This window comes from Megascapheus bottae, chromosome 10 (assembly GCF_031878675.1).
Source record: "Megascapheus bottae isolate mThoBot1 chromosome 10, mThoBot2.hap1, whole genome shotgun sequence".
In the NCBI taxonomy this organism is placed as follows: Eukaryota; Metazoa; Chordata; class Mammalia; order Rodentia; family Geomyidae; genus Megascapheus; species Megascapheus bottae.
In genome coordinates, this window is record NC_143518.1 from 34,385,856 (window position 1) to 34,401,116 (window position 15,261).

The 15,261-nt window shown below is 62.0% G+C and overlaps 12 non-coding genes across 12 annotated transcripts; 5 read left to right on the forward strand and 7 right to left on the reverse strand.

The window, feature by feature from the left end:
- Positions 1 to 2,408: 2,408 nt before the first annotated feature.
- On the reverse strand, positions 2,409 to 2,480 carry Trnae-cuc (transfer RNA glutamic acid (anticodon CUC)). Its single transcript has one exon. It is a non-coding gene; the product is annotated as a tRNA-Glu (tRNA).
- Positions 2,481 to 2,763: 283 nt separating this feature from the next.
- On the reverse strand, positions 2,764 to 2,835 carry Trnag-ucc (transfer RNA glycine (anticodon UCC)). Its single transcript has one exon. It is a non-coding gene; the product is annotated as a tRNA-Gly (tRNA).
- Positions 2,836 to 3,431: 596 nt separating this feature from the next.
- Trnad-guc (transfer RNA aspartic acid (anticodon GUC)) lies at positions 3,432 to 3,503 on the reverse strand. Its single transcript has one exon. It is a non-coding gene; the product is annotated as a tRNA-Asp (tRNA).
- Positions 3,504 to 4,070: 567 nt separating this feature from the next.
- On the forward strand, positions 4,071 to 4,153 carry Trnal-cag (transfer RNA leucine (anticodon CAG)). The gene has a single exon. It is a non-coding gene; the product is annotated as a tRNA-Leu (tRNA).
- A 492-nt stretch (positions 4,154 to 4,645) lies between these two features.
- Trnag-gcc (transfer RNA glycine (anticodon GCC)) lies at positions 4,646 to 4,716 on the forward strand. The gene has a single exon. It is a non-coding gene; the product is annotated as a tRNA-Gly (tRNA).
- Positions 4,717 to 8,780: 4,064 nt separating this feature from the next.
- Trnae-cuc (transfer RNA glutamic acid (anticodon CUC)) lies at positions 8,781 to 8,852 on the reverse strand. The gene has a single exon. It is a non-coding gene; the product is annotated as a tRNA-Glu (tRNA).
- Positions 8,853 to 9,135: 283 nt separating this feature from the next.
- Trnag-ucc (transfer RNA glycine (anticodon UCC)) lies at positions 9,136 to 9,207 on the reverse strand. Its single transcript has one exon. It is a non-coding gene; the product is annotated as a tRNA-Gly (tRNA).
- Positions 9,208 to 9,803: 596 nt separating this feature from the next.
- Trnad-guc (transfer RNA aspartic acid (anticodon GUC)) lies at positions 9,804 to 9,875 on the reverse strand. Its single transcript has one exon. It is a non-coding gene; the product is annotated as a tRNA-Asp (tRNA).
- A 567-nt stretch (positions 9,876 to 10,442) lies between these two features.
- On the forward strand, positions 10,443 to 10,525 carry Trnal-cag (transfer RNA leucine (anticodon CAG)). Its single transcript has one exon. It is a non-coding gene; the product is annotated as a tRNA-Leu (tRNA).
- Positions 10,526 to 11,017: 492 nt separating this feature from the next.
- Trnag-gcc (transfer RNA glycine (anticodon GCC)) lies at positions 11,018 to 11,088 on the forward strand. Its single transcript has one exon. It is a non-coding gene; the product is annotated as a tRNA-Gly (tRNA).
- A 1,550-nt stretch (positions 11,089 to 12,638) lies between these two features.
- Positions 12,639 to 12,709, forward strand: Trnag-gcc (transfer RNA glycine (anticodon GCC)). Its single transcript has one exon. It is a non-coding gene; the product is annotated as a tRNA-Gly (tRNA).
- A 2,430-nt stretch (positions 12,710 to 15,139) lies between these two features.
- Positions 15,140 to 15,211, reverse strand: Trnae-cuc (transfer RNA glutamic acid (anticodon CUC)). The gene has a single exon. It is a non-coding gene; the product is annotated as a tRNA-Glu (tRNA).
- Positions 15,212 to 15,261: the final 50 nt, after the last annotated feature.

Below are 15,261 nucleotides of genomic sequence, written 5' to 3' on the forward strand. Positions count from 1 at the left end.
CATCAAGTCTCTCTAGCTCTCACTCTCGCTCTGGCTCTCGCTCGCCATCCGTCCGTCCGTCCGTCCGTCCGTCCGTCTATCTGTCTTTCTCTTTCTCCCTCTCTCTTTCTCAGGCTCTGCCTCTGCCTCTGGCTCTCTCTCCCTCCTTTCCTCCCTGCCCCCCTCTCTCAGCTCCCATCGGTCTGAGTGTCTGTCTGTCTGTCTGCCTGCCTGCCTGCCTGCTTGGCTTGTCAGTCTGTCTGTGTCTCTGTCTGTCTGTCTGTCTGTCTTCTATCTGGGTCACTCTCTCCTCTCTCTTCCACCATCTCTTGGCCTACCTCTTTCTCTCATGTTTCTCTTTGTCTCTGTCTGTCTGTCTGTCTGTCTGTCTGTCTCTCTGTCTCTTTCCCCTCAGTCTTTCTCAGGCTCTGCCTCAGCCTCTGCCTCTGTCTCTCATTCTCCCTCCATCCCTCCCTGCGCCCCTCTCTCAGCTACTTGTCTGTCCACCTGTCTGTCTGTCTGTCTGTCTGTCCATCTGTCTTCTGTCTGGGTCACTCTCTCCTCTCTCTTCCACCATCTCTCTGTCTATCTCTTCCTCTCATGTCTCTGTCTGTCTGTCTGTCTGCCTGCCTGCCTGTCTGTGGGGAACTCTCTGTGATCAGAGGGTCTTGATCTTGCTGGCCTTGGCCAGTTCCTCCAATCTGTTCCGTGCTGCTCCTCCCCCTTCCCCTCAGATGCCCACTCAGTCCCTGGCTCACCCAGCACTCACCACAGGGCCCTACATGCCACCCCCTGCCTCCAACCCCACCACCCTTCCCACAGGCTTCTCTCACTTGTTTGGCTGTCCACTCCTCACCATCACCCAGTCTCCTTGACCTGGCCTTCTCCTATGTCCTGAGACCCATGCTCCTTTAGTGTCCACCCACAAGCCAGCCAGCACAGTCTCTCAGGGTGTGGGGTCTTATGCTCTACTGCTCTGAGGCTCCACAGAGCCCTAGGTGCAGCCCTTTCCCCTCACTTTCCACAGCCGTTCTCCCACCTCCCAGCACCCACACCCTTCCTCTCCAACCATCCCTTCCAGCTGTCCCAGCTTTGAGCCCAGCTTCCTGGGATGCCTGCCACCCAGGAGGACGGCGACGTTCACCCACCGAGAGCACACCCTCAGGACCCAGCTCCATCCGAGGGACAGCCAGCCCGGCTCCTGGCGGTCTCGTGGACAGCACACACAGCGGCTCCTCTGCACAGGTGGCAAGCAGCACTGTGTCCACGCACGCACACCGGCAGGCAGGTCGACTGCCGGCCTGGCCGCCCCCATGCCAGCTTCCTTCCAAAGGGAGTTGGGCTGGCAAGCCCAGAGAGCTGTGCGCTTGACTGCGAAGCAGCCGCCCAGGATGGATCTGGGCTGGGACTTGAGGTGGAGAGCACAGTGGGACACTAGGACGGCTCCAAGGGAGCACATCCTCTGTTGCCTCCCGGCCACTCGGAAACGTCCATCCAGTGTCCTCCGGCCCACGCTCCTGTCACCACACCTACCGAGGTCAGTGTGGCCAAACAAGCCACACCCTTGCTTCTTATCCAACCAGACGCACGCTGATCTCCCGGCCTTTGCCTCAAGCTAGCTGTCCCGTGTCCACTTTCCAGCGGCCTACCTCCTGATGCCTCGTCACACTCTTGCCTATCTCTTTGGGGGAGGTTGTTTGTGCTGCTGGGGATTGGAGGGGGACGAGGGGAGGGGGGAAATCTCCATCCACACTGGCTCAGCTCTGGTGGCCTCAAACCCACTGCCACAGGTGGAGACAAACCAGAGTTCAGCACTCCATGCCCGGCCAGAGGAGGTACAAATCCAATGTCTGACGCCACCTGGCCTCCGAGACCCCCCCCCCCAGGGGACCCAAGTGGAGGGCCTAGCCCCACTCACCACTGGGGATAGCGGTAGGATGTGTCGGGAGCCACAAGAGGTAGGGCCCAAACCACTCTGAGAAAGAGTCCTGGCCCTCCACCAGAGGTAGCGCACCTATGTTGGTCCTCGGGGACGAGGGGAGGTGGGGAGGAAGTTGGGTACCCTAGAGTGTGTGTGTGTGTGTGTGTGTGTGTGTGTGTGTGTGTGTGTGTGAATGGGTCGATGGTGATGGTGTAATGTCAGCATTCCTCTCTCAGCTAGCCAGGCTTGTGAGGGTCAGAAAAGAGCGGCGGGGCGGGGATTGAATATAAGAGAAAGGCAGAAGGAGAGGAAGGAGGCTGAAGGTGGCGAGACAGGGTGCAAGAGAGGAGTCCATGAACACGGCAGGAGGAAGAGGATTGACTGATGGGGACCTGGAGGAGAAACGAGCTAGCGAGGCAGGGAGTGTCCCAAAAGAGGGCGAGGCAGGTTGGAAAGTGGATGAAGAGAGTAGGGGAGTCAAGTGGGGAAAGGAAGAAAGAAGAGGAGCTTCCCTGACCGGGAATCGAACCCGGGCCGCGGCGGTGAGAGCGCCGAATCCTAACCACTAGACCACCAGGGAGCGTGCCACCGCTCCCACACCACGCGCCTCCTGCCACCCAGCTGGAGTGCTCGGCTGGGCGCTCGCCACCGCGGGACACCTGGCACCCGCCGGACCCAGGACTTTGGGCTAGGGCTGGCCAAAACCAAAACAACCCGTAGCCTGGCGCACCTCCAATCCCCGTCTCCGGGAGCCAAGCCAAGCAAAGCCGGGCCAAGCCACGACCATCCACAGCGCTCTCCTTCACTGCCACAGGCCGAGCCACAGCTGGAGCTGGCTAAAAGGTCGGCTCCCTGCGTTGCGTTGCGTTGGCCGGGAATCGAACCCGGGTCAACTGCTTGGAAGGCAGCTATGCTCACCACTATACCACCAACGCCGCACGGCACGTCCAGCACACACAGGCCGCCCGGGACTGGCGCGCGTGGCCAGCGCTCCTGCGGCGTGGGCTGGGGCTGGGCTCGGGAGCCCCGGGCCTCGCTTCGCCGGGGGCACGGCCAGCTCCAGCCACCCCCGGCCCGGCCCGTCCTGCACAGCGCCCGCCCTGAGCTCCCGCCTGCTCCACACTCGGAACGGGCGGGCTGGCGAGCCTGGCCGTCCGCTTCCTCCCGGGCGCCCTGCGCGCTCCGGCCGCCTGGCTGCTCCGGAGCCCTGGGCTCCGCGGCTCCCGAGCCTCCCCGGCGGGCTGGGCGCGGGCGCGGCGACGCGACGGCCGCAAAAGCCACGGCGTCTCCCTTCGTCGCCACCCGCGCCACCCAGCGCCCACTTCGGGGGACCGCCTGCTCGCTCGCTCGCTCGTCCGCGCGTCCAGACCCGTGACGGGGACCGCGACGCCGACGGCGCCTCAGCGACCGAGCCCAGGTGGCCGCGGGGCGCCCGGGCTCCGCGCTGCCGGGCCGTCCCGAAGAGGGAAGCGAGGAGCCGACGGCCCGCGGTGGGCCCAAGGAAAAGAAGAAAGAAAACAAGGAGCGCAGTCTCCCCGTCGGGGAATCGAACCCCGGTCTCCCGCGTGACAGGCGGGGATACTCACCACTATACTAACGAGGACGACGCCGCCGCCGTCTGGGACACACCGACCCTCTCCACACACGCCCGGCCCTGCAGCCCTGCAGCCCTGCGGCCCCGCGGCCCTGCGGCCCCGCGGCCCTGGGGCCCCGCTGTCCCGGCCCCCCGCGCCCTGCCACAGCCTCGGCCTGGGGCCCGCGCCTGCCCTGCCTGGCCTCCGACCCGACCAGCCCGGACTCCAGGCCGCCGCGCCACTCGGCGCACTCTGCCCACGAGCCCGGCCCCACCCGCCTGCCGAGCAACCACCCGGCCATCCACCCCCCACCCCAGCCCCCCGCCCTCGCCCGCCCCGGACGCCGTCGCACGCTGCCACCGCCTGAGGACCAGAGCAACAGGCGACGGCCGGCCCGCACGGATGCGGGCAGGGCCCGGGGCTTGCGCGCCTCGGGCTGGCAGGCCAGGCGACGCCGCTCGATCGCGGCCACGGGCGTGCCCGTCGTGCCACTGAGCCCTCGAGCCCTACCTAGGGCAGGGCCCGCCCGGCGGCCCCACACGGAGCGCGGCTCCCTCCATCCAGGCGGGCAGGGAAGCTGCCAGCCGCGCCGCGCCGTCAGGATGGCCGAGCGGTCTAAGGCGCTGCGTTCAGGTCGCAGTCTCCCCTGGAGGCGTGGGTTCGAATCCCACTCCTGACAGCCTCGCCTTTTGGACACGAATCCAATCGTCGGGGAACCCTGCCTGCCGCCTGCCCAGCCAAACCAACAAGCGTGGCGATGCTGGCTACCTCGCTCGCTCCCTGGACAGCGTCTCGCACCTTGGAGCCCGCCTGCTGCCACCCTTGCCTCTCGCGTCTCGCGCCCGCTCCCACCTGCCAGCGCGCGCGGGCGCCTTCAACGCGCGGCCCAAGCCCATTCCCGCACACCACCCTGCAAGCCAGCTGGACGCTTGGCCCCTTCCGTCTACGGCTCCCTCCTCCCTCTTTCCTCCAGCGGCTCGCTCTGCCCGCCGTCTCCCCTTGCCCTCACCATTCTGCACGCCCTCCGCGCTGCCTCTTCACACACTGTCCGCACCACACACACACACCCCGCACACACCCACCCAGCCAGCCACGCACGGGGAGCCGACCGCCGTCCCTTTCCCCTGTGGGCGCACGACTGTATGAAGGCCGGGAGGTGTGAGTACACTATGCATGGGTGGTTCAGTGGTAGAATTCTCGCCTGCCACGCGGGAGGCCCGGGTTCGATTCCCGGCCCATGCAGTGCCCTTCCTCATTGCATTTTGGTCCTGTGCCTCGGCTACTTACTTTCCTCCTGCCTCGCCCTTACCCACAAGGACACACACACACACACACACACACACACTCTCTCTCTCTCTCTCTCTCTCTCTCTCTCTCCTTTTCCTTTCCTTTCCTCCTGCCTCGCCCTTACTCACAAGGACACACACACACACAGACACAGACACACACACACACACCTTTTCCCTCTTTGCCCACCACTCCTTCCCTGCAAACAGCCCAGCACACGGCACCTGCACGCTGGCCTGGACACCTCCCGGGCCTTCACAGGTTCACCTGGCTCCACACTTGTATCTAGCTCACCCTGCATCCTTTTTCTCTTTTTTTGTAGTGATTTTGGTTTGTTGTTTTTTTTTCATATTTGTTATTGTCATTCATAGAAGGGTTACCTTATATTCACCAGATAGAAGGTGCATTACTTCACAGACATAGATAACCCTTTCTCAGGTCTTGGTCCCCATTTCCCTCACCCCACCCCACCCCCATCTCGTTTCCCCCTCCCCCCTTACCTATCCTATTTCAAATAACCAAATGAGCATATATACAAGATATCAGATAACGTGGTAAAACACTGTCACATTATGAGATAACCAAGGGACAGCAAAAGAGATGAGACATAGCATAGTCCATCAAGGACAACCATCACTCATTAGATGGCTTTTGTTTCTATATCCTGGAGGTCCTTTCATTTAGCATCATGCTATACAGCCTTATGGATCTTCTAGCTTTTGTTCTAGTGTCAATCTCTGCTAGGAGAGCCCAAGGTTTCTGCTGATTATGACAAAGGAGGGAACCCATTGAGCCTATGTTCCTCTGAGTCTGGCTTAGTTCACTTACTATGATTTTTTCCAAGTCTTTCCATTTCCTCACAAATGGGGCGATGTCGTTCTTTCTGACAGCAGCATACCATTCCGGTGTGTAGAAACACCACACCTTGTCGATCCACTCCTCGACTGAGGGGCATCTAGGTTGGTCCTGAACCTTTCCCAGTGGACACAGCCCCTGCTCTCTGCTCTCCATCAGAGTCCCAGCGTCATCCAAGCACGCCAGGCACCTCCCAGGACTTCCAATAGAATCACCACGTGCACACCGCGACCTTGCCTGTGTCACCCAGAGCCACACAGGGCACTTGGCATGACAGGGCAGGGCAGCGCAGGGCATGCGCTGACGAGGATGGCCGCCCGGGACCCGATGGGTGGTCCAGCAGGGTCGGGAGGAGGGACCCGATGGGTGGTCCAGCAGGGTCGGGAGGAGTCTAGTTCCCATCCACTCACCCCCAAACTCTCCCTGCAGCGCCAGGCAGCCTAAGGCCCCCTCTCAACCGACCTGTGGGAGGCAGCTTTCCTTCTACTTGCCATCGCCTGGCTCCCCTGTGCCATCACGAATCCTGGGCCATGCTGGAGCCTGGTGCATCCTTGAAACCAGTGGTTGCTCACACAGGGCAGTGAGGTCACCACCGGCCCTGGGCTGACTGGAAGCCCATGTGCGGCATGACTAGCAAAGTCTAGCTCTGTGCATGGGTGGTTCAGTGGTAGAATTGTCGCCTGCCACGCGGGAGGCCCGGGTTCGATTCCCGGCCCATGCAGTGCGTGACTGCATCATGTTTTGCTTCTCTGCCTGTATACATCAAGTCTCTCTAGCTCTCACTCTCGCTCTGGCTCTCGCTCGCCATCCGTCCGTCCGTCCGTCCGTCCGTCCGTCTATCTGTCTTTCTCTTTCTCCCTCTCTCTTTCTCAGGCTCTGCCTCTGCCTCTGGCTCTCTCTCCCTCCTTTCCTCCCTGCCCCCCTCTCTCAGCTCCCATCGGTCTGAGTGTCTGTCTGTCTGTCTGCCTGCCTGCCTGCCTGCTTGGCTTGTCAGTCTGTCTGTGTCTCTGTCTGTCTGTCTGTCTGTCTTCTATCTGGGTCACTCTCTCCTCTCTCTTCCACCATCTCTTGGCCTACCTCTTTCTCTCATGTTTCTCTTTGTCTCTGTCTGTCTGTCTGTCTGTCTGTCTGTCTCTCTGTCTCTTTCCCCTCAGTCTTTCTCAGGCTCTGCCTCAGCCTCTGCCTCTGTCTCTCATTCTCCCTCCATCCCTCCCTGCGCCCCTCTCTCAGCTACTTGTCTGTCCACCTGTCTGTCTGTCTGTCTGTCTGTCCATCTGTCTTCTGTCTGGGTCACTCTCTCCTCTCTCTTCCACCATCTCTCTGTCTATCTCTTCCTCTCATGTCTCTGTCTGTCTGTCTGTCTGCCTGCCTGCCTGTCTGTGGGGAACTCTCTGTGATCAGAGGGTCTTGATCTTGCTGGCCTTGGCCAGTTCCTCCAATCTGTTCCGTGCTGCTCCTCCCCCTTCCCCTCAGATGCCCACTCAGTCCCTGGCTCACCCAGCACTCACCACAGGGCCCTACATGCCACCCCCTGCCTCCAACCCCACCACCCTTCCCACAGGCTTCTCTCACTTGTTTGGCTGTCCACTCCTCACCATCACCCAGTCTCCTTGACCTGGCCTTCTCCTATGTCCTGAGACCCATGCTCCTTTAGTGTCCACCCACAAGCCAGCCAGCACAGTCTCTCAGGGTGTGGGGTCTTATGCTCTACTGCTCTGAGGCTCCACAGAGCCCTAGGTGCAGCCCTTTCCCCTCACTTTCCACAGCCGTTCTCCCACCTCCCAGCACCCACACCCTTCCTCTCCAACCATCCCTTCCAGCTGTCCCAGCTTTGAGCCCAGCTTCCTGGGATGCCTGCCACCCAGGAGGACGGCGACGTTCACCCACCGAGAGCACACCCTCAGGACCCAGCTCCATCCGAGGGACAGCCAGCCCGGCTCCTGGCGGTCTCGTGGACAGCACACACAGCGGCTCCTCTGCACAGGTGGCAAGCAGCACTGTGTCCACGCACGCACACCGGCAGGCAGGTCGACTGCCGGCCTGGCCGCCCCCATGCCAGCTTCCTTCCAAAGGGAGTTGGGCTGGCAAGCCCAGGGAGCTGTGCGCTTGACTGCGAAGCAGCCGCCCAGGATGGATCTGGGCTGGGACTTGAGGTGGAGAGCACAGTGGGACACTAGGACGGCTCCAAGGGAGCACATCCTCTGTTGCCTCCCGGCCACTCGGAAACGTCCATCCAGTGTCCTCCGGCCCACGCTCCTGTCACCACACCTACCGAGGTCAGTGTGGCCAAACAAGCCACACCCTTGCTTCTTATCCAACCAGACGCACGCTGATCTCCCGGCCTTTGCCTCAAGCTAGCTGTCCCGTGTCCACTTTCCAGCGGCCTACCTCCTGATGCCTCGTCACACTCTTGCCTATCTCTTTGGGGGAGGTTGTTTGTGCTGCTGGGGATTGGAGGGGGACGAGGGGAGGGGGGAAATCTCCATCCACACTGGCTCAGCTCTGGTGGCCTCAAACCCACTGCCACAGGTGGAGACAAACCAGAGTTCAGCACTCCATGCCCGGCCAGAGGAGGTACAAATCCAATGTCTGACGCCACCTGGCCTCCGAGACCCCCCCCCCCAGGGGACCCAAGTGGAGGGCCTAGCCCCACTCACCACTGGGGATAGCGGTAGGATGTGTCGGGAGCCACAAGAGGTAGGGCCCAAACCACTCTGAGAAAGAGTCCTGGCCCTCCACCAGAGGTAGCGCACCTATGTTGGTCCTCGGGGACGAGGGGAGGTGGGGAGGAAGTTGGGTACCCTAGAGTGTGTGTGTGTGTGTGTGTGTGTGTGTGTGTGTGTGTGTGAATGGGTCGATGGTGATGGTGTAATGTCAGCATTCCTCTCTCAGCTAGCCAGGCTTGTGAGGGTCAGAAAAGAGCGGCGGGGCGGGGATTGAATATAAGAGAAAGGCAGAAGGAGAGGAAGGAGGCTGAAGGTGGCGAGACAGGGTGCAAGAGAGGAGTCCATGAACACGGCAGGAGGAAGAGGATTGACTGATGGGGACCTGGAGGAGAAACGAGCTAGCGAGGCAGGGAGTGTCCCAAAAGAGGGCGAGGCAGGTTGGAAAGTGGATGAAGAGAGTAGGGGAGTCAAGTGGGGAAAGGAAGAAAGAAGAGGAGCTTCCCTGACCGGGAATCGAACCCGGGCCGCGGCGGTGAGAGCGCCGAATCCTAACCACTAGACCACCAGGGAGCGTGCCACCGCTCCCACACCACGCGCCTCCTGCCACCCAGCTGGAGTGCTCGGCTGGGCGCTCGCCACCGCGGGACACCTGGCACCCGCCGGACCCAGGACTTTGGGCTAGGGCTGGCCAAAACCAAAACAACCCGTAGCCTGGCGCACCTCCAATCCCCGTCTCCGGGAGCCAAGCCAAGCAAAGCCGGGCCAAGCCACGACCATCCACAGCGCTCTCCTTCACTGCCACAGGCCGAGCCACAGCTGGAGCTGGCTAAAAGGTCGGCTCCCTGCGTTGCGTTGCGTTGGCCGGGAATCGAACCCGGGTCAACTGCTTGGAAGGCAGCTATGCTCACCACTATACCACCAACGCCGCACGGCACGTCCAGCACACACAGGCCGCCCGGGACTGGCGCGCGTGGCCAGCGCTCCTGCGGCGTGGGCTGGGGCTGGGCTCGGGAGCCCCGGGCCTCGCTTCGCCGGGGGCACGGCCAGCTCCAGCCACCCCCGGCCCGGCCCGTCCTGCACAGCGCCCGCCCTGAGCTCCCGCCTGCTCCACACTCGGAACGGGCGGGCTGGCGAGCCTGGCCGCCCGCTTCCTCCCGGGCGCCCTGCGCGCTCCGGCCGCCTGGCTGCTCCGGAGCCCTGGGCTCCGCGGCTCCCGAGCCTCCCCGGCGGGCTGGGCGCGGGCGCGGCGACGCGACGGCCGCAAAAGCCACGGCGTCTCCCTTCGTCGCCACCCGCGCCACCCAGCGCCCACTTCGGGGGACCGCCTGCTCGCTCGCTCGCTCGTCCGCGCGTCCAGACCCGTGACGGGGACCGCGACGCCGACGGCGCCTCAGCGACCGAGCCCAGGTGGCCGCGGGGCGCCCGGGCTCCGCGCTGCCGGGCCGTCCCGAAGAGGGAAGCGAGGAGCCGACGGCCCGCGGTGGGCCCAAGGAAAAGAAGAAAGAAAACAAGGAGCGCAGTCTCCCCGTCGGGGAATCGAACCCCGGTCTCCCGCGTGACAGGCGGGGATACTCACCACTATACTAACGAGGACGACGCCGCCGCCGTCTGGGACACACCGACCCTCTCCACACACGCCCGGCCCTGCAGCCCTGCAGCCCTGCGGCCCCGCGGCCCTGCGGCCCCGCGGCCCTGGGGCCCCGCTGTCCCGGCCCCCCGCGCCCTGCCACAGCCTCGGCCTGGGGCCCGCGCCTGCCCTGCCTGGCCTCCGACCCGACCAGCCCGGACTCCAGGCCGCCGCGCCACTCGGCGCACTCTGCCCACGAGCCCGGCCCCACCCGCCTGCCGAGCAACCACCCGGCCATCCACCCCCCACCCCAGCCCCCCGCCCTCGCCCGCCCCGGACGCCGTCGCACGCTGCCACCGCCTGAGGACCAGAGCAACAGGCGACGGCCGGCCCGCACGGATGCGGGCAGGGCCCGGGGCTTGCGCGCCTCGGGCTGGCAGGCCAGGCGACGCCGCTCGATCGCGGCCACGGGCGTGCCCGTCGTGCCACTGAGCCCTCGAGCCCTACCTAGGGCAGGGCCCGCCCGGCGGCCCCACACGGAGCGCGGCTCCCTCCATCCAGGCGGGCAGGGAAGCTGCCAGCCGCGCCGCGCCGTCAGGATGGCCGAGCGGTCTAAGGCGCTGCGTTCAGGTCGCAGTCTCCCCTGGAGGCGTGGGTTCGAATCCCACTCCTGACAGCCTCGCCTTTTGGACACGAATCCAATCGTCGGGGAACCCTGCCTGCCGCCTGCCCAGCCAAACCAACAAGCGTGGCGATGCTGGCTACCTCGCTCGCTCCCTGGACAGCGTCTCGCACCTTGGAGCCCGCCTGCTGCCACCCTTGCCTCTCGCGTCTCGCGCCCGCTCCCACCTGCCAGCGCGCGCGGGCGCCTTCAACGCGCGGCCCAAGCCCATTCCCGCACACCACCCTGCAAGCCAGCTGGACGCTTGGCCCCTTCCGTCTACGGCTCCCTCCTCCCTCTTTCCTCCAGCGGCTCGCTCTGCCCGCCGTCTCCCCTTGCCCTCACCATTCTGCACGCCCTCCGCGCTGCCTCTTCACACACTGTCCGCACCACACACACACACCCCGCACACACCCACCCAGCCAGCCACGCACGGGGAGCCGACCGCCGTCCCTTTCCCCTGTGGGCGTACGACTGTATGAAGGCCGGGAGGTGTGAGTACACTATGCATGGGTGGTTCAGTGGTAGAATTCTCGCCTGCCACGCGGGAGGCCCGGGTTCGATTCCCGGCCCATGCAGTGCCCTTCCTCATTGCATTTTGGTCCTGTGCCTCGGCTACTTACTTTCCTCCTGCCTCGCCCTTACCCACAAGGACACACACACACACACACACACACACACTCTCTCTCTCTCTCTCTCTCTCTCTCTCTCTCCTTTTCCTTTCCTTTCCTCCTGCCTCGCCCTTACTCACAAGGACACACACACACACAGACACAGACACACACACACACACCTTTTCCCTCTTTGCCCACCACTCCTTCCCTGCAAACAGCCCAGCACACGGCACCTGCACGCTGGCCTGGACACCTCCCGGGCCTTCACAGGTTCACCTGGCTCCACACTTGTATGTAGCTCACCCTGCATCCTTTTTCTCTTTTTTTGTAGTGATTTTGGTTTGTTGTTTTTTTTTCATATTTGTTATTGTCATTCATAGAAGGGTTACCTTATATTCACCAGATAGAAGGTGCATTACTTCACAGACATAGATAACCCTTTCTCAGGTCTTGGTCCCCATTTCCCTCACCCCACCCCACCCCCATCTCGTTTCCCCCTCCCCCCTTACCTATCCTATTTCAAATAACCAAATGAGCATATATACAAGATATCAGATAACGTGGTAAAACACTGTCACATTATGAGATAACCAAGGGACAGCAAAAGAGATGAGACATAGCATAGTCCATCAAGGACAACCATCACTCATTAGATGGCTTTTGTTTCTATATCCTGGAGGTCCTTTCATTTAGCATCATGCTATACAGCCTTATGGATCTTCTAGCTTTTGTTCTAGTGTCAATCTCTGCTAGGAGAGCCCAAGGTTTCTGCTGATTATGACAAAGGAGGGAACCCATTGAGCCTATGTTCCTCTGAGTCTGGCTTAGTTCACTTACTATGATTTTTTCCAAGTCTTTCCATTTCCTCACAAATGGGGCGATGTCGTTCTTTCTGACAGCAGCATACCATTCCGGTGTGTAGAAACACCACACCTTGTCGATCCACTCCTCGACTGAGGGGCATCTAGGTTGGTCCTGAACCTTTCCCAGTGGACACAGCCCCTGCTCTCTGCTCTCCATCAGTGCCCCAGCGTCATCCAAGCACGCCAGGCACCTCCCAGGACTTCCAATAGAATCACCACGTGCACACCGCGACCTTGCCTGTGTCACCCAGAGCCACACAGGGCACTTGGCATGACAGGGCAGGGCAGCGCAGGGCATGCGCTGACGAGGATGGCCGCCCGGGACCCGATGGGTGGTCCAGCAGGGTCGGGAGGAGGGACCCGATGGGTGGTCCAGCAGGGTCGGGAGGAGTCTAGTTCCCATCCACTCACCCCCAAACTCTCCCTGCAGCGCCAGGCAGCCTAAGGCCCCCTCTCAACCGACCTGTGGGAGGCAGCTTTCCTTCTACTTGCCATCGCCTGGCTCCCCTGTGCCATCACGAATCCTGGGCCATGCTGGAGCCTGGTGCATCCTTGAAACCAGTGGTTGCTCACACAGGGCAGTGAGGTCACCACCGGCCCTGGGCTGACTGGAAGCCCATGTGCGGCATGACTAGCAAAGAGTAGCTCTGTGCATGGGTGGTTCAGTGGTAGAATTCTCGCCTGCCACGCGGGAGGCCCGGGTTCGATTCCCGGCCCATGCAGTGCGTGACTGCGTCATGTTTTGCTTCTCTGCCTGTATACATCAAATCTCTCTAGCTCTCACTCTCGCTCTGGCTCTCGCTCGCCATCCGTCCGTCCGTCCGTCCGTCCGTCCGTCTATCTGTCTTTCTCTTTCTCCCTCTCTCTTTCTCAGGCTCTGCCTCTGCCTCTGGCTCTCTCTCCCTCCTTTCCTCCCTGCCCCCCTCTCTCAGCTCCCATCGGTCTGAGTGTCTGTCTGTCTGTCTGCCTGCCTGCCTGCCTGCTTGGCTTGTCAGTCTGTCTGTGTCTCTGTCTGTCTGTCTGTCTGTCTTCTATCTGGGTCACTCTCTCCTCTCTCTTCCACCATCTCTTGGCCTACCTCTTTCTCTCATGTTTCTCTTTGTCTCTGTCTGTCTGTCTGTCTGTCTGTCTCTCTGTCTCTTTCCCCTCAGTCTTTCTCAGGCTCTGCCTCAGCCTCTGCCTCTGTCTCTCATTCTCCCTCCATCCCTCCCTGCGCCCCTCTCTCAGCTACTTGTCTGTCCACCTGTCTGTCTGTCTGTCTGTCTGTCCATCTGTCTTCTGTCTGGGTCACTCTCTCCTCTCTCTTCCACCATCTCTCTGTCTATCTCTTCCTCTCATGTCTCTGTCTGTCTGTCTGTCTGCCTGCCTGCCTGTCTGTGGGGAACTCTCTGTGATCAGAGGGTCTTGATCTTGCTGGCCTTGGCCAGTTCCTCCAATCTGTTCCGTGCTGCTCCTCCCCCTTCCCCTCAGATGCCCACTCAGTCCCTGGCTCACCCAGCACTCACCACAGGGCCCTACATGCCACCCCCTGCCTCCAACCCCACCACCCTTCCCACAGGCTTCTCTCACTTGTTTGGCTGTCCACTCCTCACCATCACCCAGTCTCCTTGACCTGGCCTCCTCCTATGTCCTGAGACCCATGCTCCTTTAGTGTCCACCCACAAGCCAGCCAGCACAGTCTCTCAGGGTGTGGGGTCTTATGCTCTACTGCTCTGAGGCTCCACAGAGCCCTAGGTGCAGCCCTTTCCCCTCACTTTCCACAGCCGTTCTCCCACCTCCCAGCACCCACACCCTTCCTCTCCAACCATCCCTTCCAGCTGTCCCAGCTTTGAGCCCAGCTTCCTGGGATGCCTGCCACCCAGGAGGACGGCGACGTTCACCCACCGAGAGCACACCCTCAGGACCCAGCTCCATCCGAGGGACAGCCAGCCCGGCTCCTGGCGGTCTCGTGGACAGCACACACAGCGGCTCCTCTGCACAGGTGGCAAGCAGCACTGTGTCCACGCACGCACACCGGCAGGCAGGTCGACTGCCGGCCTGGCCGCCCCCACGCCAGCTTCCTTCCAAAGGGAGTTGGGCTGGCAAGCCCAGGGAGCTGTGCGCTTGACTGCGAAGCAGCCGCCCAGGATGGATCTGGGCTGGGACTTGAGGTGGAGAGCACAGTGGGACACTAGGACGGCTCCAAGGGAGCACATCCTCTGTTGCCTCCCGGCCACTCGGAAACGTCCATCCAGTGTCCTCCGGCCCACGCTCCTGTCACCACACCTACCGAGGTCAGTGTGGCCAAACAAGCCACACCCTTGCTTCTTATCCAACCAGACGCACGCTGATCTCCCGGCCTTTGCCTCAAGCTAGCTGTCCCGTGTCCACTTTCCAGCGGCCTACCTCCTGATGCCTCGTCACACTCTTGCCTATCTCTTTGGGGGAGGTTGTTTGTGCTGCTGGGGATTGGAGGGGGACGAGGGGAGGGGGGAAATCTCCATCCACACTGGCTCAGCTCTGGTGGCCTCAAACCCACTGCCACAGGTGGAGACAAACCAGAGTTCAGCACTCCATGCCCGGCCAGAGGAGGTACAAATCCAATGTCTGATGCCACCTGGCCTCCGAGACCCCCCCCCCAGGGGACCCAAGTGGAGGGCCTAGCCCCACTCACCACTGGGGATAGCGGTAGGATGTGTCGGGAGCCACAAGAGGTAGGGCCCAAACCACTCTGAGAAAGAGTCCTGGCCCTCCACCAGAGGTAGCGCACCTATGTTGGTCCTCGGGGACGAGGGGAGGTGGGGAGGAAGTTGGGTACCCTAGAGTGTGTGTGTGTGTGTGTGTGTGTGTGTGTGTGAATGGGTCGATGGTGATGGTGTAATGTCAGCATTCCTCTCTCAGCTAGCCAGGCTTGTGAGGGTCAGAAAAGAGCGGCGGGGCGGGGATTGAATATAAGAGAAAGGCAGAAGGAGAGGAAGGAGGCTGAAGGTGGCGAGACAGGGTGCAAGAGAGGAGTCCATGAACACGGCAGGAGGAAGAGGATTGACTGATGGGGACCTGGAGGAGAAACGAGCTAGCGAGGCAGGGAGTGTCCCAAAAGAGGGCGAGGCAGGTTGGAAAGTGGATGAAGAGAGTAGGGGAGTCAAGTGGGGAAAGGAAGAAAGAAGAGGAGCTTCCCTGACCGGGAATCGAACCCGGGCCGCGGCGGTGAGAGCGCCGAATCCTAACCACTAGACCACCAGGGAGCGTGCCACCGCTCCCACACCACGCGCCTCCTGCCACCCAGCTGGAGTGC